Genomic DNA, 24543 nt, shown 5'->3' with positions numbered 1-24543 from the left:
AGCCCAAAGGTCACACCAAGCTGAATGTCATGTCATGAGGGATCAGGTCAACTGAGTCAGAAACAGTCCGCTAAGAAGAAAGTGGAAAGGATATAGCAGTTCAAACGTGTTCATCGAGCCACTGATTCATTCTATTATTCAACAAATGTTTCTTGCACGCTCACTATTTGTTAAGCTCAGCTAGTTCCACTCATGAGCTCTTTAATTTGTTCAGCAAACATTTACTGAATGCTTCATCCTGGAGAGATAAAGATAAGTAAGTCCCTGTCCCCAGAAGCTCCTGCTTAGCGGAGAAGTTACGTTGACAAATCTCTAAGAAAAAAGTCACTAACCCAAACAAATCAAACCCCACTGACCCCGGGCTTGCTTTCTGGACTGCCCCCTTCCTACTTGCAGGACCTGGGGGCAGAGGGAGCTCACCGCAGCCTGAGGATGGGGGAAACTGGTTTCAGAGCTCCTGCTGTTGGGGTATGCTGCCCAGGGCGGGCAGATCTGCGAGAGGTAGCACTTTTAAAATTCATTCCTGAGTTTGGGATATCCAAAGACAAACCCAGATCTTAGTTAGGGGAGGGAATGCAGATTGAAATGACAGGAGAGGGGACTGGGGAGCAGAAAGAAGGGCATGGATTGATGGGTGTCAGGGTGAGACAGGCCCTGTGTACAAGGGCAGACATCCCTGTGATGCTTAAAGAGCTCTCTGACATGACTGTAACCCCGCAAGCTGAATTTTACAGAACATCCCAGAACATGTCAGTCTAAGAAACACCTGCTATCCTCAGTTTTGAAGTACAACCTAGTGACTGTGCCACTGGTGATATGTTGAGCCTTTAAGCTGAACCCCACTACCGCTGCTCCCCAGAATCTTCTCTATCGACACATCCTTGACATCACCCAACACCCTGCAGCGATTTAAGTGTTTCCTAATTTTGCTTTTTATGATATACATATACAAATCTTGACTATACATGGATATTTTCCAAAAGATAAGAATATATTTTTAAATAATTAAATTTATACATCAGAGGCTTTATCAGACACATACTCTGAGCAGGTTAGGAAAGAAAGGCTGGGACTGTCCTTTCTTCCCAAATCCAACCCTGCAGGTTAACCTGGTTCCTTCTTCTAGGTTGGTGTGATATTTATTCTAACCTGTTTTATTTTTCCCTATCTTATGTGAATTATTTTTTCTTTTCTTTTTTTTTAAAATTTAGGTATAGTTGATTTTAACCTGATTTTATTGAAAAAAAAAACTAGAGGGGAAAAATAGATGAATGAACAAGCATATGGGATGGCGCTAAGGAATGATACCTTTTCCGAGTGCTCGGTGGTTGGCAGGCACTGGAAATAGACTCATTTAATCTTCACAAGTGCCCCACTGGGCAGCACCAGTAACCCTTACAAATGAGGGACCAAGGAGCAGAAAGGCTCGAAGACTTGTCTTCAGTCTCGTGATCAGGAAAATAGCAGAGATGGGATTTGAACCCAAATCTGTCTGGCTCTAAAGCCCTTGTCAAGGCCCAGCATATATTCTGATCTCCCACCTGCCATTTGTCCAGGTCCTGTCAGCAAGTCCTAGATCTAGACAGAACTGTGCTTGGGGCTTATGAGGCCCTGATGAGAGGTCACTGGGAAGGAATCCTCTCCCCAGCTGCCTCCCCCAGTCAGATTATTCAACCGCAGTTGAGGAAAGAGGAGGAGAGGGAGAGAGAGAAGGAAATCAGCGCAACCTGACACATTTACTCCCTGAGAGCTCCTAGGAATGAGGGCAGTGCTCACCCAGCAGGACACTGTGACTGTCATCAGGCCGGGAGACCCACGGAGGGCATCCGGATCAGGGCAGAGGTGACCTGTCCAGGCAGGTGACCTGCTAGCAGAAGTCGCTCCAGGAACTGGGAGGGGCCCCAGGGAGCGGTGGGGGAGGCTCTGCCACCACCGAGTCTTGCCATCCAGATCCAGCCTCACTCACTTGGTGAAGGAGTGGGGGAGGGGAGGGGTTTTCAGAGGCATTGAAATGACGCATGTGGCCAGCATTTGGGGAAATACTGAAAACCTGGGCTCCAAGACAATAGAACCTGTTCCTACGGGGCCTGTTCATGTCTTTCATTCTTCTTCTTTTTTTTTTTTTATTGAAGTAAAGTTGATTTACAATGTTGTGTTAGTTTCTGGTGTACAGCATAGTGATTCAGTTATATATGTGGATATATATTCCTTTTCAGATTCTTTTCCATTACAGGTTATTACAGGATATTGAATATAGTTCCCCGTGCTGTACAGTAGGTCCTGTTGTTTATTTTATATATAGTACTGTGTGTATCTGCTAATCCCTAACTCACTTCTTTAACAAATATTTTTTGAGTGCCTCTGTGTGGCTGGCATTGAGACCACTGGTTGTGAATAAAACAGACACAGGCTTTTTGCCTTTATAGTTGGTAGTCTGGAGGAGGGGGCATAGATAATAAACAAATTCAAATGGTAAAATGACAAATTTTAAGCATTGCTCTGCAGGCACAGTGGCGTGGGCCCTCGGGAGTCCTCCATTCAGATCACAGTCTTTGGGAGGCCGTGAGCTGGAGCTGGGAGGTACCCTGACAGGCTTGCTCGACAAGACAGTTCTGTCTGAACTAGTTCATCCTGCCTGAGCAATAATACGTGACAGACTGTGCTAAGAGACAGTCTGCGCTTGCCCTGGAGGAAACTGAAGGTGGCCGGAGAAGACAGAATTTGGACCCTCAGAGGGTGGGGGGACATGCAGGTGGGGTAGATGGAGGTGGAAAGGGAACTTCCGGGCTCTTCTCACGCCGCTCTTGGGCAGCTGTGGGCGTAGGAGGAATGTCTGTGAGCACCAGAGCAGTAGATCAGATGGCTGCTTGTTCAAGACTATTCACTCCTTCCCTCCCGCTCTGCGGTGAGCGTGCAGTTCCCTGTCACTTGTCTTTGGGCTCAGCTGAGCGACTTGCTGTGAGTCAGTGGGTTGGGAAGTGATGTCACAAAGGCCCAGACAGTTGGGACCGCCCTCCCGCTCCTCTGCCACGGCCACGAACAGAGCTTTCCCTGGACGGCGGCTACCCCTTCAGCCTGCGCTGCAGAGAGAACGCACAGACCGAAACCCAACCCGAGACCAGGAGCCCAGCCCAGCCGGAGCTCAGCGCCTTCACGTGACCCACAGGAGCCACGCGGACTCCTGAGCGTGAGAACGAGAGCTTGCTGTGGTAAGCCGTGAGGTTTGGGGTGGTTTGTTACACAACACGATGTGGCAATCGCTCATTGACACAACCGGTACCTGTGCCAAGAGGTGCTTGGGTGAATTAGCCCCCGCTTGCCCAAGCCACCCCAAAACAAACAAAGTGAAAACAATGGGTGTACTATGCAAATACAGCATCAAAAAAATTCCTTAGCGTTTGCCTTCCTACCATATTCCAACTCTCGGCTCCCACAGGAATTCAGGAGGTTCCACTCGTGAGCGCAGGCCCGCCTCTGCACGTGGGCGCGGCCGCCTCCAGGGACCAGCCGCCCCCTTCCCGCCAGTCCTCGGCCGCTCGGAGGCTCTGATCTTCAGGGATAAACGCGGAAGCTTTCACCTCTCCTGTGCCTTGACTTGTCTGAATCCCTGTGGGGATATGAACCAAGGCAAGTCAAGTGTCTTCCCCTGGCCTCACCAGATGTCTGTCTACTAACAGCTCTGTGAGAACAGCAGGGCGGAGCACACGGGGTACGGACACACAGCAGCTGCTGAATGGCATCTGAGCACAGAGGGAGAGGAAAGGGGTTCTTGCGGAGGCTTTGGTCCAAAGGGGCTGTCACCTCCTGCCAGCGTGCTGCTAACTTCCATCTCTCAAACACTGTCCCTGATGCAGGACTGGGAATCTGCTGTCAGGAGCATGGGGATAAGCAGTCTTTGTCTGGTTCTCTGTAAGTGTCCATTACATCCTTCTCACCCAGCACATCTGCCTTCTCTGGTGTGTATTGCATTTAGGTGGCAAAAGATTATCAAATAAATCTCTATTCTTTTTTCTTGGTCTCTATCTGACCACCTCTCTTGCCTCATTTCTGTTTCTTCCCTCTTCTGTTTCTCCTCCTCCTTTTCTTCCTCCCCTTTGTCTTCTTCTCTCTCTTTCTCTCCTTTCCTTTTCTCCACCCCCGCACTTACTGTAACTAGACTCTGATTGGTTCTATGTGGATCAAATGAATATCTCTGGTCCAATCAATTGGGCCCAGGGTGCAAGATCATGTTGAACAAACATTTCTGCAGAGAGCCCGTTTTCTGTGAATGGGGAAGAACAGGAAGTTAAGGGGATACTGAAGGTGAGCGGAAAGCCCCAGAGCCATCTACCCTAGGCAGGGCCACCTCTGTGATTCCTTTGTATCTACACATTTCATACAGTGCTGAGTACCAATATATAATTTGTGGAAGCTGCAGACTGACTGATTGACTGGTTAATTACAGGAATATTTTTATACTAGGAAAGAAAACCTACCTCAGTGGTGACAAGGGAGTATTAAGGGAACAAGATTCCTCAGCATCCCCAAGTAACACTGGACAAATAGCCAGTTAATAGGTGAACAGTCTCAACGCTGCCACCCCTTTATTTTCTCTTCTCTTTTCCTTACTCCTCCTTTTTCCCTCTCTTTTTGCTTCCTGTATTTCAGAGTTTAATCTTCCACTTTTCACTAGCACTTTTGCCTTGGCTCTTCCAAGCTTCCCAAATCAGGGTTGTAAAGGGAAAAAAAAAGAATGTAAAACAGTGGGCAGAACACTAAAACCTTAATTAAGTTTTAGCACAATCTAGCTGCGTGACCTTGGGCAAATTACTTGATTACTCAGGGCTTTTATTTCCTCAAGCATTAAAGAAAGAAGGAAAGAAAGAAAAAGAGGACATGATGGTTTGCAGGTGATTTCCTTGGAGCCTTCGATGTCTGCAGAAGTGTTTCCGGGGCAGTCACGGGGTAGGAAGTCTGATGGGGGAGCCCAACCCCAACTCCAGCCAGCAGAGCACCTCAGGTTTAGCAACAGGTTAAAGATGTAGGGTTCTACTCCAAATGGGACTAGCTGATCTCTAAGATTCTTTTCCATTTCAATTAAGAATTTTGTTAGGTGGCAAGGAAAGTGTTTACGGGAGCTTTAAAAAGAGAGTGCGTGGTCTGTGTTTCTTTCGTGTGGAAGACTCTGGAGATCAAGGCCAGGGTGATTGCTCCAATATCGGCAATGACCCTCACCCTCATTCTTCCTGCTCTGCCATCCTTAGCATTGGCTGCTGGCTCCCGTCCTCACAGGTGCCAAATAATTACTGAGCACCTGTCTACATGTACATGAATGTTCACACGCATAAAAACGCGAAGACCACCAGGAGTTTCTCCAGGTACCCTGTGTGTGAAGTCTTCTACAGGCAGAGTTAGTAATTCCCACCTCTGGTGCCCACTCTACTTGGCTTATATGTGTCAAGTATTGTGTTTACCAAGTTGTATTTTATGTTATCTTTCTGTATGTTAGACAGACCTGGGCTCTTAACAACAGGTACCGTGTCTTACTCCTCTTTGAGCTCCTGATGCCAAATCCAGTGCCCAGCACCCAGTAGGAGCATGGCGCTTGGCGAATGGATGAGTAGGTGGATGAGCCAATGCATCGTTCTGTCCTCAGCTCCCATAGCCCATCTCTAACAGAGGGGGATCACACCCTTTGGTCATGTTTGTTTCCCCAGGGGAAAGGGAGAGGAGGAACAGGACACAGCTGATCACCTGCAGGTCTGGAGCTGCAGAAGAGTGCTGAGCTGGACATTTGAGGGACATCTGAGAATTCTCAGCATATATGTGAGGATTATAGGATAAGTTTAAATAAACTTGAAGTTTAAATGTATGGGATACAATGAGATCAGAGTGGGTCAATGGAGAAGAGAGAATAGGGAAGTCTAGGGAACACCCACATTAAAAAGTGGGTTAAAAAAAGAGGAGCCTGCAAAGGAGACAAGAAGGAATGTAAAAGTAGAAAGAGAACAGAGGTGGGGAGAGCTGCGGAAGGAAAACCTGGTCAGCAGTCAAATGATGCAGTGAAAACCTACTGCATATAAAACAGATACACAACAAGGTCCTACGGTGCAGCACAGGGAGCCGGGTTCAATATCTTGTAATAACCTATAATGAGAAAGAATATGAAAAAGTATATTTATATATATAACTGAATCACTATGCTGTACATCAGAAACTAACACAGCACTGTGAATCAACTGTATTTCAATTAAAAAAAAAGATACAGTGAGGACAAGAGATTCACCTGCTTGGTCCCCTTTTAACCAGTCTCTTGACTAGAGTTCCCCTCTTAACCAGAGTTCTAGAGAACCCAATCTCACTCTCAATCCCCTCCAAAAGAAGCACATTTTCCAGAAGATCAGAGGAATCTCTTCCTCATCTAACTATCACCACGGCACCTCCTTGGCTATATGGTAATTCTGCCTACAGCAAAAGCCACTTACAACTAAAATATATATTTAAGAAAAGAAAGCAGTTCTTGCTGTAGAGATTTTATGGCTGGATGGTCATAGCTTAGGTCTGTTGTGGGGTAACAAGGCCAAAATCAAACTAAGATGGGTTCAGAGGAGCAACCAGAAGCTGAGTCAGTTCTGCAGTGTTTCCCAAAGTGTATGCCAAGACACTGGTTATAGGGAGATGATGAGAAAAAACACCACCAGCAAAAGAACCTGGTGGTTAAATGAGAACCAGGAGATGAGAATCAGCTTGCTGAGCCAGAGACTGGGAGGTGGAAGCTCACAGTCAAGAGTGAGAGAGAAAGGTCCAGAGTTGGGGCTCAGAGGGCAGAACAGAGTGACAGCCCAGCCATGTGAAACTCCAGCAGAGACAGACAGAGTGCCAAGCGAGCTCTGGGAAAGAAGAGGTGACTCACAGCAGGGACCCAAAGACCACTCCCAGATCAGGACCGGTGCCTCGCCTGTACAAGGTATTCGTGCAGATTCAATGATTTAGGTAGGATTTGAGCTGCACTGGGAGTCACACAGAGAGGTGTGTGGGAAGGTCACTTAGGGCAGGGGCAACATTTGAACAATAAATAGCCTGGACGTGGGGTTAGCTCTTCCGCAGGTGACTGCACAGGGGAGTGAGGGGTGGTGAGGCCTTAGCTCTGTGTGTTCTCAGCATCTCCCCAGGGAAGGGAGAGCTACTTTCAGCCTTGTGCTGTTTCAGGGCACAGCCCTAGAATGAAACAAGACCCACTGCCATCATCAATGCCAGCTTTTGACCGAGAGCGGCCAAAACCTGGGCCAGGCAGCCCAAATTCCCGCCTGGACAAAGCAGACACCCCGACTCTCCTGGCCTCGGCCACCCGTGTGGGGCCTGCTCAGCCAAGCTCAGAGTCTCCATTACTCCGTGCTGCAGGCTCCCAGGCAGGGCCTCAGCTGCTTTGTTTTGTGGCTGTTCCTCTGAGCCAGGACAGCGATGCTGGAATCTCCTCCCCAACCCAGACTCTCACTTTGTTCTGCAGGACGGCGCCACCGTTGTGCGCTCAGTCACGCCCCCAGAGTCTTCCTCTCTGTACACTCTCCAGGCCAAGGAAGCAGGAGTTGCCGTGTCCTGGGTTTAAAAGGCTTGAGAGCTCTTGGGTAGGAAGAAAGTGTGGAAAAAGATATGGAGTGAGAATGTCTATAGATGTTGCAAAAGCCCAGCACCGAGCCTTCTGGAAAGACTTCAAATGAATCCTCACATTCAAAATACAACATGAAACAAAAAATAGAAAGCTGTCCCTTTGTTCAGTAGGCCCTTATGAGAAACTGATGAAGGCTGGGAGACGTTAATTAAAGAGTCAGCATCATTTTCTGGCCTCCCTCTGGTGGTTGATCTTTAATTTCTTGGTAGTTCCCTTAAGCGCCTAACAGTTCTTCCTGACTATAAAAAGGGTCCCCACAGTCTACAAGTCCGCATGCCGCTACTGCGACAAATAATAAAAGTGCTGATAAAGACACTCAGAGAAGATGAGTATGCCTGGTGAGGACTGTGGAAACAGGTGAGTGAATTCCTCTATCCCGACTGATCCTCGCAGCGAATGAACGAGAACTGCGTACAAGAGTGAACAGGTATTTCAGCAGAAAATCAGGGAGACGTCCTGGGCTGCAGTCTCGGCTTGGCCATCTATCTGCTGGTCAAACTAGGTCAAAGTACTTAACTCCGTAAATGGAGATAATCACATCTACTTTGAGCATAGTTGTGAAGATTCAGTGAAATAATTATGAAGAATTTAACAGGAGTGTCTGGCACCTGGTAAGTGCTTGGTAAGAGTTAGCGCCTCAGTGTGAAAAATCTCTGCCCTCCTTGTAAGGCTGTCCCTTTACACAGAACAGGTGGGAACACGGGTTCAGAGCCTTTGATCAGTAATCCCCCTCCCAGGAATTCACCTTAAGAAACTATACAACCAAGAGGAAACAAGAGATACAGGCATCAGGATATTCTTCACAAAGTTAATAACAATACCAGTTATTAATTAAATGATGAAGTACATTTATTGTAAAACATCCATTTTATGAACTATTCTGCCACCGTTAAAAATTGTTACAAAGAGGGAGGAAGGTATAGCTCAGTGGTACAGTATGTGCTTAGGGTGCACGAGGTCCTGGGTTCAATCCTCAGTATCTCCATTAAACAAACAAACAAACAAACAAACAAACAAACAAACCTAATTACCCCCCCAAAAAAAAACTTAAAAAAACTGTCACAAAGAATAGCCAAAAGAATTCTTAAAAAGAAGAACAAAGTTAGAGGATTTATACAACCTGTTTTCAAGACTTACTACATCAGAAATCAAGACAGTATGGTATTGGCATAAGGATAAACGTGAATGAATCAAAACTGGGAGTCCAAAAATAAAGTGTTAGACCTTTATGGTCAATTGACTTTTGATAAAGGTGTGAAGGCAATTCAATGGGGGAAAAGGATAGTCTTCAACAAATGGTTGTGGAACCACTGGATATCCACATGCAAAAAAAATGAAAGAACAAAACAAAAAAATTAGACCTTATAATATACCACACACAAAAATTAATTCAGAATGGATCACAGGCCTAAATATAAGAACTAACACTACAAAAGTTTAGGCTACGACAGAGGAGAAAATCTTTGTGGCCTTGGGTTAGGCAAAGATTTCCTAGGTGATATGATACCAAAAGCATGATCTATAAAAGAAAGAGGTTGATAAGTTGGACTTCATCAAAGTGAAAAACTTTTCCTCTTCAAAAAAATAGAATGAAAAGCCACAGACTGAGAGAAAATACTTGCAAATTATGTCTAACAAAGAACGTAAGTCCAGAGTATCTTTTTAAAAAAACTCTTATAACTCAGTAAAAAGAAGCAAACAACCTAGTTTCAAAACAGGCTAACACTCTGAATAGTCATTTCACCAAAGATATAAAAAAGGCTACTACACAGGAAAAGATGTCCCACATCGTCAGTTAGTAGGGAGATGCAGACTGAGATCAGTGAAACACCACTTCCCACCCTCTTTAAAGGCTAGAATGAAAAAGAGAGACAGTAACAAGTATTGGCAAAGATGTGGAGAAACTGGAATCTTTATACATTGCTGGTGGGAATGTAAAACTGTACAGTCACTTTGGAGCAGTTCAGTTATTTCTTTAAAAGTTAAACACAGAGTTACCAAATGACTCAGCAATTCCACCGCTAGCTATCCTAGCCAAGAAAAATGAAAACGTATGTTCACACAAACGTATGTTCATAGCAGCAGTATTCATAACAGCTAAAAATTGGAAACAATCCAAGTGTCCATTACCTGGTGAGTTGATAATGTGTGGTATAACCATTCAATAGAATATTATTCAGTGATAAAAAGGAGCAAACTACTGATACATCCTACACTGCTGATGGTCCTCAAAAACAGCTTGCTAAGTGAAATTAACTGGACACAAATTTACGTAAAATTTCTAAGAAATACAAAGCTATAACAGAAAGCTCTGTGGTTTCCAGGAACTAAAAATGGGCACAAGAAAATGTTGGTGCAGGTGATGGAAATGTTCTAAAACTGTGTTTTTAACAACTCTACAAATTTACTAAAAGTCCTTGGATCATACACTAAAATGGGTTAATTTTATGGTATATAAATTATATATCACCATAATACTTTAAAACCTGCTATGAAGATTGTGTAGTAACATGAACACATTGTATGATACCTTAAGGAAACACAAAAAACCTAGTGCAAAATACATACGTATTTAAGATGCAAAGTAGGTCAATGACTACAACCATGGACTGATCAGAATAAAGATGAAGGAACTAGCAAAACGGGGAATTGCTTTTTGTCTTCTAACAAAGTGTTCTTTAATCACTTTTTTTGTTGTAGTAGAAAAGATAAAAAGCTGAGACAGACTGTTCTGTGTTTGGTCTTTTAGCTTTGCAGGGGCTGGGGGAGGAGACAGCAACACCTGCTAGCTTTCCAGTCCTTTTCTCCTGCTTTGCTAGAGAGCTTTACAGACATTAGCTCATTAATCCTCAACAATCCACGAAGCAGGCAGGGAATAATATTACCTCCCCCACCTTGCTGATTCTGGTTCACTTAAAGGTATAATTGTTTTGAATTTATGATGAGGGCTTTATGTGAGGCAAGTTCTAATCATATTTTATATGTTATAAATCCCCATATATGTACACAACAGAACAAGTGGATTACATTTTAACCACCTATTCGGAACTAGGTTATTTCTCCCCCACTCTCATTGTCCTCTTATCCGTTCTGAGCTAAAGCTGAGGTGTCACGTTACCTTAGCTTCCAAACAAAAAAACCACTAGGCCTGCTAAATGCTACCGGTTGGCCAAAATGGGAATTTCTCTTCCTGTGCTATCTTCATGCTATCTGGACAGGAGAAATGAATGTCCAGGCACCAGCTTATGCAGGTGAGTGATGGCGTCCCACTGTGTTTGAGGGAGGTCTTACTTTTTCTCCATCACAAACAGATAAGGTCTCATGTTACAGAACAAATGACTCCCAAAGAACAAATCCTGAAGAATGTCCTTGTCACTCATAAATTCCACTATATGTCCCCTTGCCTAAGATGCCCTGTCCCACTGTATTTATCAAGTGACTTTCCTTTATAACCTCTTTAAAAGTCCTATCTCCAAATACAGTCATATTCTGATGTACTGAGGGTTGAGACTTCAACATATAAATCCAGTGGGGGGACACAATTTAATCCATAACAACAGTGATGAAGAGGATCATAACTTTTTATTGAGTGCTCACTGTATTCTGGGCACCTGACTTTCCACCTGCTATCTCATTTAATTGTCAATAACCTTAATAATTACTATATGTTGTCATTCCTGGTTTCTAGGTGAAGGAATCAAGGCTTAAGGAGATTAAGTCACTTACCCAAGGTCATAGAGCTAATGTTTAGTGGAAATGGGATTCAATCCCAAATTATTTTGCCTCTAGAATTACACTCTTAGTCATATACCTGGTGCATAACAGGTGTGCAATGCATGTCTGAAGAAAGAACGACCAAGTAAATGAATGAAAAAACGAATAACATGGATATGGTGACATTTCAATTCGGTTGTACCATAGACCATATCATAATTTTGAGAAAACTTACAAAAATTACACATAAATGACTGTCCCAAAGGTAATTTTATTCTTGTCTTCTAATGCCAGATTTTTTAAAGGGATTCTATCAAGTTTAAAATCTCCCACTTTTTTGTTTTAAAAATAAAATCTGAAGTCATACAATCGAAGAACTTCAGAGCTGGCAAAAGTTTCAAAAATTACCCGGTTCAAACACTGTCTTTTCTAAATGAGGAAATAAAGGCTCAGTGAGATCAGCCAATTTGCCATCACTTTATTAGACTGGTAGGTAACACGTTAGTAACTATGCACTATTGTTATTATTTATCATCGCTGAGCTCTTAGATGTGGAGGAATCAAATTAGGTTTTCCTTTTCCCCAGGATCATTCCCGAGTAGCTGGCGCATTAGACCTGGGAGGAGGCAATAGAAGGGGTCAAATCAGCAATCTTTCAAAGCCACCTTCGAAATTCCTTTTCCCCACTTGCCTGTTCTTCCCAGTGCAGCTCATCTAAACAAGAGGAAGGGCGATTTCGCTTCCATACCCTGGCTGGGAGGCGTATTCCCTCACCACTGCAGATGAAAGGAAAAGCAAAGTCTTGCAAAGTTCCCAGGAAAATTAAGCCTGTGTATGGGCTGGTGCCAGGGAACCAGCTCGTGCTCAGGGCCACACTGCTCTTGACAGCATCTCCTGCCGGGGCACTGGGCCTGGCCACAGAATCTTGGAAAACCTCAGATCCTTAGAGAGGAACTCAGAGCCTATTGAGTCCAACTTCCTCAGATGAGAAAATGAAGCTGTAGGAGATGAGTGACTAACTCAGGATGAATCAACCAATTAAGGAGAGTATTGGACTCAATGGGCCTCTTCCAGGGATGAACTGGGCAGAGCATAAAGTTTCAGTCACACCTAGCATCTTCCTTATAGCCGAGCAGTATTTTCCAAAATGCAGTCTGCCAGTTATGGTTACACAAGACGTTTTCAGATGTTTAAATAAAGATTTTTTTTTTTAAGAAATGGGCCAACATTTTTTTCTCTTAATCACTATACATTTGTTTCAATTGATACTAGAAAAATAGCCCATATAAGCTATGAATTCACAAGTAAAAATGATTTTGAAGACACTGACAATTTTATTCAACAATATTCTATTTAGATAAAATAAGTGAGTTGATTTAAAGGAAAAAAATCAGTAAATAATCTTACCGATGGCATGATGATAGAGCAACAATCATGAGACAGTGTCTGTTATTGAAGTGTGGGACACACCGAACCAAGATAATTCTCTCCTTTTTATAGATGCATTAACTGATGTGTGGAGAGGAGACAGGATCTGCTCATGAACAGGACGAAAATGTTTTTACTTAGAGGTGAGGGATCTGGCCTGGCCCTGCCCTTACGAGCAAGTACCAGGGCTGCTTATTTATGTTCGCAGGTCACGAGGGCTATCATCAAACAGAGCCCCCCCCCCCCACTTCAGATAAGTATTATAAATACATTGTGAGAACAGCAACTGTCTTACACTTTAACTGATACACTCATATGTCTGGTGATGAAATGATGAACCAGAATCTCTCTGGATGCAAATGTTCTCAAGGTAATCTGTCACTTATCAGATCCCAGTCTTTTATCTGAAAAATTGGCAGATTGGACAGCAACCAGTCTACACTTGTCCACCATAGCTGCTGTTCTGACATGTTTACTGTGAACAAATACATTTGTTTTTATAGGGTGAATAATATCCTGAAAGGGCAACTTAGGTTTCTCATTGCCCAATTTAAGCTGGTCCCCGATATCCTTCACCTTTAAGTAGTTCGTTTCTTTATTTCAAATGCCTCATTAAATCCTCAAAATTCATAGAGTTGAGTAATGAGTGAGGGAAAGACTTTCTGTAGACTTTTGCTGTGGTTGTTTTTACTGTTCGCAAAGTTACCACCTTAAAGATTTGTATCTGGAACATTTGTAATCAACTGGCAGAGGCTTAATTCCCACTCAGAGGAGGATGAGGCATTAATCCTCAGATATGAAGTATGTGGGCCCCAAACTCTAGGCCCAGAATCCTCTTCTTAGCTCAGTCCCTGGAGGCCCCTGGGTAATCCATTAAACCTCCTCCTCCTACAGAGAGACTTGTACTAATGTCTTCCTGGAGACTCAAAGGAATATCCTAAAACAAACTGGAAAGATGCAAGTCCAGTCCTGGGGTGGGATCTCACAGGCACGTGAATGGTATGCAAGACTACAGCAAACCACAGGGCAATCCCTGGGCTGACCTTTCTAGAATGTTCCACTCTCCCTTGTGTTAAATGTGGTTTAAGACATTTTCCTGGTCTTAAAAACACCCTCCTTCTTACTCCCAAACCTCCCTTTATCAGGTCATGAGAATATGGTAGCTAAGAATTTACAAGTTTTGAAACTGAATACAAGTTGGCAATTAGAGTCTCATGAGATAAATACAGCTCCAAGCCTGAGAGAGATCTCACGTGCTCAGTATGTAGTTGGCACTCAACACAATCACTGGGGTCAAGCCCTCACCCAACTCAGCTCTCTCATTCTACCTGACACTCTGTACTTTTACTTTGCTTTTTTTTTTAAATTGAAGTATAGTTGATTTACAATATTGTGTTAGTTTCAGGTGTACAGCGTAGTGATTTTTTTTTGTTGCATTTTATATTCATTGTAGGTTTTGTAAGACACTGGTATAATTCCTTGTGCTATTAGTAGGTCCTTGTTGCTTATCTATTGTATGTTTAGTAGTTTGTATCTGTTAATCCCACACACCTAATTTGTCCCTCCCCCACCTCCAATCCCCTTTGGTGACCTAAATTTGTTTTTTATGTCTGTGAGTCTGCTTCTGTTTTGTATACAGATTCATTTGTATTATTTTTTACATTCCACAAATAAGTGATATCCTGTAGTATTTGTCCTTCTCTGTCTGATTTATTTCACTAAGCATAATATTCTCTAGGTCCATCCATGTTGCTCTGCACTTCTTCCAGTTTCACTCTAGATATTCTGAGACCCAAAGTGGAAGCCACAGTTCTTGTCTGGTCTCTGGTCTTGGCTGGCTTTCCTCCCACTCCAACCTGCAGCTCCCACCTGGCCTCTCATGTCTACCCAGCTCTTCCACGCAACTCCCTTTTCTTCTTATTGTCATCTTCAGGTGGAAACCAGAGCCTTTCCGATGAGACACTTTCATGTCAGCTCAAGAATCTGACACAGCACGTTGGAAGACCCACTTGCTTCAAGGCAACATTCTGCATCTGCCACAGACAGGACATTTCCGTGTTCTCATAGGAGATCTTCTTCAAGGGAAAACAACATCACAAAGAATTTAGGTTGGAGATACAACTGTTGGAGACCCTCTATAATGACTGGAAGGAAATGGTGAGAAAATATACTTTGAAGAGGATGTTTAATCTATACGAATGTATCTTGTATTTTGGTATCACCACAGGTAAAGTGTTTTCTACCCGATTTTGCTAATGTTACCTGATCTGTCCTCATGTCCTGGTGAGTGGGCAAAATCCAGGTGAGCCTGTCTCCCCAGACTCAGCTGGTTGCACTTGGTGAGGGTGCAGTTCTCAGAGATGGCCCATTGCAAGCCTGTGACACAGCCTGGCTCAATGGCTGAGCCAGTCAAATCTTCCTCTCGGGATTTAGGTGAAGATGCCCAGAAGGAAGATAGCTATGGTTGCTGAACCTGGAAGATCATGCATATTTGGGGACTGAAGGCCATTTGGGGCCATGTGTAGACAAATAACCAGAAATAATCAGCTGGCAAGGAAGAAGATAAAGGAGGCAACACACACAGACTTTCCTGTGAGGAGGGAAGTTGGAAAGCTGAAGAGAACATTTCCTAGAGCTGCCTTGATTCTTGCATTTCCTGGGGCTGGGCTTTTGGCTCTTCCAGGACTCCTACACACCCATATCCTTTCAATAAACCCGATTACGTCTGAAATAACTTGAGTGAGTGAGTATTCCTGATTAAGACAAAACCAAGGTGGAAGCACTGAGTTAGTTTTTATGAATATTAACCTAGGTGACCATCAGAGCCTTCTTCAAGAGCAGGTTGGTTAGTGACCCCTGCTCAGTGTTGGACTGAACATCAGCCCAGGGGATGCACCCATCCATGCTCAGTCCTCATATCAAGACACTTGCTTCTGCTATTTTGCTTTAAAGGATCTGCACATCCTCAAATCTTTCTCATGTAGAATCATAGACTCTCATGGTGGGAAAGAAATGAAGCCATCATGTCCAACTACCCATCCCATGGTTGCATCGCCCCACACATCCCTGGCCAATGATTTTCCAGTTTCGACTTGAATACTTCCAGGGGCACAGCATTATAATCAAATCATTTTCATGCTGCCATTTATTGATACCTACAAACTGTGTGCTAGGCACTGCTACTTTATCTCTCTTAATTTTTCAGAAAACAGAAAAGTTGCATTGTAAAGGAGAAATAGAAGAGAACCAGCATTTATTGAGCACCTACCATGTGTCTTTCTCTTCACGGATGCTCTCTCATGTTATACGCAAAAACCCACTGAGATTACTTTCAAATGAGGAACTAGGGCTCAGTGAGGTCAAACTGTTTCCCACAGTCATAGCCATGCATAGAGATAATGGTTGTGCCAGTTAGAACTTTTTGCTCAGATTCAAAAAGCATTTCTATTACTCAAGCAAAAATAGAATTTATTGGGAAAATACAGGTAGCTCATGAAATTGAGAAAATGTTGAAGAATTGGATCAGGGATGATAATCCTGTTCTCCAACAGCATTGTAAGGAATTTAGATTGGAGATACAATCCTGAGAGATTCTCTTTAAAGACTGGAAGGAAATGGGGAAATTTAGCTTGAAGGAGATGTTTAATATACAAAAACGTGTCTTGTATTTTGGCATCCTCATTGGTCAGGGCAATGCTCGGCTTCAGTCATTTTTTTCACCATCATGTTACTCAGTTCAAGATAGAATGTCCTGCGAAAAAGAATCTGACTGGGCCAACTTGGATCACGTGCTCAGCTCTTGGCAAGGGGTGAATAGTATAACCTGACTGATTGTCCCAAGACTGCTATCAATGGGGAAATGTTATTTCCCCAAAGGAAATCAGGTCATTGCTTTCGGAATAAGGAGGAATGGACTCTGGAAAGCAAAACCAACAAATGCTTACCACAGTGATGGAACTGGCATTCAGTCTTTCCACTGCTTTTTAGATGGAGGGATAGTGAACTCATCTTTAGATGGATCATAATCTTTTCCCTTCCAACTTCCTCTTACTGGTCTTGGCTTTCCAGCTTGGAGCTACACAACACCAGCATATTCTGACAGTCCTTCAATTATCTGAAGACAATTATCAGATTCTTTCCTCCCCAGCCCCCCAGCCCTAGTCTGCTCAACTCCTGGCTATAAATAAATTTGGTTCCTTAAACTCTCCTTCATATGACATGATTTGAGTATCTTTTCCCCTCTGGTTGTTCTTTTTAAAACCTATTTCAGATTGTTTACTTTCTCGCTTAAAGCATGGTGACCAGAGGAACCCGAGGTAACACTTCTGATACGCTTTGTTCAAAGCAGAGTAGAGCAGAACATCTCAGAATCACTAAACCTTAAAGACCAAATGGAAATTTACTTCCACATCCTGCTTGATGAAGGTCCTAGTGCCTGATGGGTCTAGTTCTGTATCTTAGCATTGCCATTTGTAAGCCGGATTTATGCTATGTAAGCAGGTTTCCTTCACTGTTACCTATAATCATGACACAGACTTACGGCCACTGTAATTATTAAATTAGAGACTGCATGTAGAATGTTTGGCACAGTCCTTGGCCCACAGCACACTCTCAACATATTTATTACTATTACCATTTGTCATTATTATTATGCTGCCCCAAGTAAGTGGCCATTCAGCCTTTCTGTGGCCACTGAAAGTCAGTCACTGCCAGAGAAACCATGTCTGTTTTTCAGGGTTTTCTCAAAGACACACAAGGGACAGCTTAGTCGAAGAGCACAAGGGTCAGGATTTATATACACTATCAGAAGGAAATAGCAGCTGGGAAATAAGAACGGGATTGCGGGAAACTGTGTAAAGCTACAGCATAAGGAGACCACTTTAAGGCGCTTCCCTTTGGGCAGGTAAAGCGCAGGTAAAAGCTAATTTGGCTTTGTGCTTTTTAGGATTCGCAGGAAGTAGTCATTATGTCTGAATCTGTGAAGATCAAGTTCAATTATCAAGTGGTGAAAACTACCATGCAAATATTTGTCATTGATAAGATACTTAGTAATCAGAGTGGCTTCTCACACCCATAGTAAGCTCTGCTCACAGATCTTTCAAATTTGAATTTACTACTCCCACACCAATTAGGCAAATAAAACAAAGCAGGCCTGGAGTATACCTGCAGTATATAGCCTAGAAAATGACCATTGTCCTTTGCTGCACAGCTACTGAGGCCGTCTCAGCATGGCTGGAGGGTGACAGAGGTGAGGGCCACGCTCTCTGGTGTGGCACTCAGTGGTGTCAGAGACAACAGCAGACTTTAAAGTGTGTGCACCACTAGGAGGGTGTCCAGAGACAGTTAAGGGAACTTCACTTATGATCGGGTTACATCCCAGTAAACGTGTTGTAAGTTGAAACTAATGTTAAGTGGATAAAGCATTTAACACCCCTAACCTACTGAACATCATAGCTTAGCCTAGTGTCCCTTAAACATGCTCAGAACACTGATATGAGCCTACAGTTGGGCAAAATCATCTAACATAAAGCCTATCTTGTAATAAAGTGTTGAATATCTTATACAGTTTACTGGATACTGTCCTGAAGATGAAAAACAGAATGATTGTCAGCATACAGAATGATTGTAAGCATCTCGGTTGTCGGCCCTTGTTGGTGATCACGTGGCCGACTGCCCAGCAGCACGAGGGACTATCACACCACACATCACCAGCCAGGAGAAAGATCGAAATTCAAAATTCGAAGTATGGTTTCTACGGAACGAGTATTGCTTTTGCACCATCATAAAGCCAAAAAAAATCAAACACCGAAGCATCATTAAGTCAGGGATCGTCTGAAATCGAACTCTGTTGAGTCCAATTTGTCCATGAAGGACCAACTCATCATGCTCATCATGGTCTCGTGATCCCTGGCAATGTGCCTGTCTCAGGACAGGAGTTCAGAACAGTGAATAATGAATGGACTGCCTGGGTTCAGATCTTAGCTCTGCAGTACGATCTTTGGGAAGCTCTGGAACAAGTCTGGGTCTCCATCTCCTTATCTATGAAACAGAGATCATGATAGTACCTGTCTCAGGATTGCTGTGGAGGTGAAATGAGAACATGCAGCCAGTTTAGCACAGCCCATAGCACATAGTAAGAGCTCAAGAACTGTAACTTGTTATTGTTCTGACTTTCCATTATTATCAGTTCTGGGAAAAGGTCTATACCCCATCACCTTCACATTTACACACACACCTAAAGAGTTAAATTGCTACATTAGCAGCTGTTTTACCACCAGCAACAGTCAACAATGAGACAGCTCAGGTTTTGTTTGCTTGTTTGTTTCTGCCAATTGAATTTTAAGATCCTCTGCTTCCCTATAATTAACTCTTTGAAGTGGCAAGGCGCTTTCAGGGTAATTACCAGCTGTCCAATCTTCCTGGCCTCTCCCTGCCGCCACCACACTCCCAGGGCCTCCGGGATGCGCATCCAGGGACTCTGCCTTGAGACTGCAGTTTCTAGAGCACACAGAGCAATGGCAAGCACCTAGCATTCATTTGGAGGTGACTTAAATCATTTCTGCACTGTGAAAGAAGGGGTGACTTTACATTTTTTAGAAAACTAACTTGGTAAATTAAAAAAAAATTAATTACTTGGAAATGTTCAAAGAGTGTTGAGTTTGTCTGAGCAATGTTTCCTGTAACATCGCAATTCTCAGGCCCCAATCTCCCTTGGCTTTGTCTTCCCCCTTCTCATCAGTGACGAATACGACACGGGAAGTGAAAGCGATACTTCGCAAAAATCCCTTTGAATCAAAAGGTTGTGGGGGGTGCAGAGCTCAGTGGTAGAGCTCGTGCTTAGCATGCATAAGGTTCTGGGTTCAATCCCCAGAACCTCCACAAATAAATAAGCAACCCAATTACCCCACCAAAAAAGAATTTTAAAAAAAGGGATGTAATGTATGTGGGTCTATATCTGCACAGACTTTCCATTATACTGTATATTATGTATATATCGTCTTAATGTCCTTCTTTTATTTTAAACACCAAACTACTTTCTTTAATTACATTTTATTGAAATAGGATTGTTAACTTTCAAAATATACAGATAATGTACAATTTATTGAGGAAAAAGCAAAAACTTCGCTTCTCTGGGTGTCTTCTGCAGCTGTATTAGGAAAGCTAGCAAACATTTCTAGACTGTCTTAAAACAGACGCTTCCCTTCAAGGAGCCCATCGTTTGCTCTCAATAGTATTATGACCCCTTTAAAAACAAAGAAGGGAAAAAACAATCAGGGGAGGGGCAGGACTTTTCAATTCTATTATCTTTGGCATTTTGTACCAGTCTGGGGTTTCTCAAGTCTCGAGACAAGAAACACATATTCATTTTAGACATTAAAAAAAAAGTTGTGAATGCCTTTGAGTTTCTTCCTTGAGCTGTCTAGAAGGAACTATTTATTTTGCTTCTTTACCTTGCAAATAGCTAACGGCTTCCAGCCAGGGCTCAACCCAACCCTTTTGTGCCCTGCAGTCATCGCTGTCTTTAAAAGAAAAGCGATTCTCTGGAATGCTGTGCGTGCACATGCCTGTCGGACTCAGCAGGCCCCACCTGCTGAGCAGGTAAACCAGATCCTCCGACCGGCCTCTGCGGCCACATTCCAGCCAGGCAAGCTCCTACTCTCTAATTGTTACCTGTCAAACAGGTCAACCAGGCACTTGGGTCGGGTCCAAACACGCGCATGTTCCCACGAAACCCTAAACCAGCAAACCTTTGACCTTTCCTTAGTTCCCAAGTTCCCTTGATTATTTTAACCGGGGCTGATTTAAACCGGAATGATGACTTCTCAACGGGCACACCGGTTCTTTTTTCTCCCGTCACCATGCTGATCATGCTCTGTTTGGGGTTTCTGGGGTAGCTCACCATGGTAATTCAAGACGACCGGAAGGTGCAGGTCGGGGTAGCAAGGGCTCCAGAAATGAAATCCACTCGTCCTAAATCACTCATGGGAATCACAGGCTGTCCACCCTCACCAAATGGAGAGTGAATTCCCTTGGGTGGATAAAAACGGAGGTGACACACAGGTGAAAATTCCTTTCTGACATTGGGTTGGCAGTGGAGGCTGTGGCCTGTGGGCTCAGCCCCAAACCTACTACAGGTAAGACCTTGAGAAAGTCATGTGACCTGCCTGAGCCTCAGCTCCTCTCTCTAGTAAAGAGATGCGGCGGGCTGCATAGGCTGTAAGCCCTCTTCCACCTCCCCTTCTATTTTCTTTCCTTTCATTGATGCCACTCAAAGTAGGGAGATCATGTCACAGGCATGCTGATGCCTCTTCACCCTCGATATCTGGGGCTGGGTGGGCGGACTGGGCACTGCTAGATGGCCCTGGATTGGCTGAGGGCCCATTTTCAGTTAGATGACCAGGTCTAGGGAACTTCCCTCACATGTGGAAAAACGCTGGGCTTCCCCTCTTGGGACATCTGGATAGAATACAGACTATATACCTAAACCTCACTTTCCCCTCTTTATCTCATCTCGGGAGCTCTGTCATCTTTAACTGGGGGACGTGATTATTTCAGTGGTTTTGGTAGCCCAGACTACCCTTCTCATTCTACTGATAATGAATTCAGAATCAAAACCACAGGCTCTCTGAATCCACACACTTCATTCTATAGACAAAGTGCCTGAAGCCTAGGGAGGGGGTGTGAGTTGCCATATGTCCCTCAATGAGTCAGGCTCCTCACTTAGGGACCACGGGAGTTGGTGAATACTGTGGGCTAGCAAAACCGTTGCCAGAGTAATGACATCGGAAGACGCTCTCAAGACTGCTCCAGTGAAGATTCCAAAACTCCAGGCGAAGAACCCAAGCTCTGGAGCAGGTTTCTGAGATGGGCAAGGCTGTCAGGCCAGTTTCCTGGAGGCGGGGGCATTCTCCTCTTGGGCTGGACAGGTTATTCCACAAAGAGCTCGGGGTCACTGTGTGCAGAGCAGGAACTGGTACTTCCTGCTCGGTCATCCAGCTCAGACTTGTCTGCCAGAGCCAAACTGGCAGGGCTGGCTCCCAAGAGAGAAACTTCCTCGGGGCTCTGGGACGGTGGAGTTGGGCATCCTTCTCACCAGCTGCTCATGGGCCTATGGAGGGAAAATTCAACCAGAAGGCCACCTGGCTTGTTCTCTGGGGTGCTGCTAACTCATGAAAGCTGCCCTACGTTGTGGGTGCCATGACCCCCACCTCCACCAAGGGGCTGATGTCCCAAAGGGGACTTCAGAGGTCAAACTGGATGAACAGGCCCTTCCTCTTGTGAAGCCCTCTGAGAACATGTAGCTTACTACCTGGTTGCTTGAAAATTAATATCAAACAGCATTTACACGCTGTATTTGGTTAACATTATTTTCTCATTACCAAGCACAAAATCTTTCACAAATAATAAACTATTTAGCTATCAGCTGCTGTTAAATGTCATGCTTTTCCCCTGGTTCATTCTACTATGTATTGGCTGTGGAACACTGAACAAGTTACATCGGTTTTCTGAGCCTCAACTTCCTTATCTGCAAAATGGGAACAATTGTCCTACTTTCCTAGTTGCATCACTGGGTAGGATAAATAAGATAAAGCTCCTCGCCTGGTATAGGACCTCACTCATAATATGCATTTAATATCAGCTATTTTTATTGCTGTTGTTGATAAAAAGCTTACTAAAATAGTGACCCACATGGTCTGGTTTCAGAATGGTATTCTGATAACCAAAAAGTGACTTCATTATAGGTTATTACAAGATATTGAATATAGTTCCCTGTGCTATACAGTAGGTCCTCGTTGTTTATCTATTTTATATATAGTAGTTTGTATCTGCTAATCCCAAACTCCTAATTTATCCCCCCCACGTTTCCCCTTTGGTAACCATAAGTTTGATTTCTATATCTATATTATAGGTAATAACCTATAATGAAGAAGAATATGAAAAAGAATATATGTGTAACTGAATCACTATGAAACTAACACAGCATTGTAAATCAACTATATGTCAATTTAAAAAAAGAAGTAACTTCAGAGTAACTCAGAGTTCTTGGCTTGTTTTCTCCAGCCCCACTGGGGAGGGGGTTCTGGGTCCTCACAATCACAGCTGTTGCCCCTCCATGTACTGCCCCTAAATTCTAGGCTCTTTCCCCTGCCATCCCTCACATTTCTCTACTTGCCATTTGTCAATAAGGGATCAAGAGTTTTACACAGATTTTAGCATCAAAGAATCCAAAGCATGATGAGAAAAGGTGCTCTGAAGGGGAGGGTGCTATTCAAATGGCCGCATGGCAGTAGCTGTGTTGGGAGACTGTCTCTCTCCGACCCTCTCCTTAGGCCACCATACCACGTACAAAGCAGGCTTTCAAAGAAAGCCGAGCCTAAAGACTGAGACACTACACTAACCGGTTGATCAACTCCCAAATCCTCAAGTGTTGACAGCTCTCTTTAAAGTCCTGGCTTTTCTAAAACAAGAGTGGCCCAGGGCAACCCCAAACACACCCCAGGCAAAAGCAACTGGTCTCTGGGGATGGGTGAGGATGGACAGGTCCAGTGGGGTCTGCTGAACATTTGGCCTGAGGGTTGATAAGGAAGTAAATCAGTCAAGGTCCTGCAGGGAACGGATGGTGTCCTCAACAAACAGTTGCGGAGTCTTGGCTGACTAAATCCAGGACATCCAATGAATCACCAAATCCCGTCAATCCTACCTCCTAAATCTCTCTCAGATCCACATGTTGCTCCACATCCTCATGGCTTTGTCTTCCATTTAGAGCACCAAGGTTTTGCATTTGAATTAATAAAGCAGCCTCCTAACTGGTCTAAGGATGGTTATGTGGCCTTGATGATCTAGCGGAGATTTCTCTCTCCAGCCTCCACCTCTCTTTGCTCCAGGGCACACTGCACACGCTGTTCCCTCTGCCTGGAACAGCCTCCCTGCCCAGCTCTCCTCATGATTCAGGTATCTGCTTAGGCATCCATTTCCACAGCAATGCCTACAGTTTACCACCATGGGCCTGGAAACCCTCCCAGCCTCTAAGCAGCGTGATGACAGGCATGACTTCTGTCCTGGTCACTGTGGCAGGCTGTTCAACGGTTCGATGTGTGTTTTCTCATTTCATCGGCATCACTGCCCTAGAACCCATGTGTGACCATGCCCATTTGACAGATGGAGAAACTGAGGTTTTGAGACATGAGATAACTCGGTCAGTCACCCAGCCAGGTGAGTCAGAGTCTATGTTTTAATCTAGGTTTGGGGAACTGAGGCCTATGCTTTTAAATTCTACAAGAAGCCGCCCCAGAATACTCAGTTCATTCTATAATTGAACAAATCAAGGGTCAGATAGTTAATGGGGTTCTGAGTCAGTAATGAAGCAGATCAAAGATTCTGGCTCCTCTCAAATTCAAATTCAAGCAAATCCGTGACCTCTCCGAGGAAAGTCTGCAGGCCCCTTGGGAACCGCTGCTGTCCGAGGCACACGAGATTAGCTGTTTTTACTCCCATAAGTATGTAAAAGACTCTGTTAAGGCTGCATTCTGAAAAACCTTTTTATAATGATTGAAAAAGAATTGTGGGGGCAGCTGCACATTTTTGCTTTTCGTTTAGACCCTTGCAGTTAGCAAGTTTTACAGAAGGGTGAGGTCTGATGGGCAGTCCTCCAAATGCAGAAAGGTAGGACATGGCCAGTGGGCCCTTCGAGAAGAGGCCACCTTGAGACTGGGAGGCAGAGCCCAAGGGAGGGTGACAGTGGGAGAGCTCTG

General features: G+C 44.0%; 1 long non-coding RNA gene and 1 other non-coding gene across 3 annotated transcripts in view; one reads left to right on the top strand and one right to left on the bottom strand.

The window, feature by feature from the left end:
• LOC116148905 (uncharacterized) overlaps positions 1 to 24543 on the bottom strand; it is a 77785-nt gene that overhangs the window by 12930 nt on the left and 40312 nt on the right. Inside the window, exon 3 of one of the 2 annotated variants that reach the window (XR_004132485.2) lies at positions 3411 to 3607. The exons of the other annotated variant lie outside the window; for it this stretch is intronic. This is a non-coding gene — a long non-coding RNA (uncharacterized LOC116148905). The remainder of the gene's footprint in view (positions 1 to 3410; positions 3608 to 24543) is intronic. 2 annotated transcript variants of the gene reach the window in all.
• On the top strand, positions 8561 to 8633 carry TRNAP-AGG (transfer RNA proline (anticodon AGG)). Its single transcript has one exon. It is a non-coding gene; the product is annotated as a tRNA-Pro (tRNA).

The sequence above is a fragment of the Camelus dromedarius genome, chromosome 20 (genome assembly GCF_036321535.1).
Source record: "Camelus dromedarius isolate mCamDro1 chromosome 20, mCamDro1.pat, whole genome shotgun sequence".
In the NCBI taxonomy this organism is placed as follows: Eukaryota; Metazoa; Chordata; class Mammalia; order Artiodactyla; family Camelidae; genus Camelus; species Camelus dromedarius.
The sequence above is the reverse complement of the archived record's forward strand: the minus strand, read 5'-3'. Positions and strand labels throughout refer to the sequence as shown.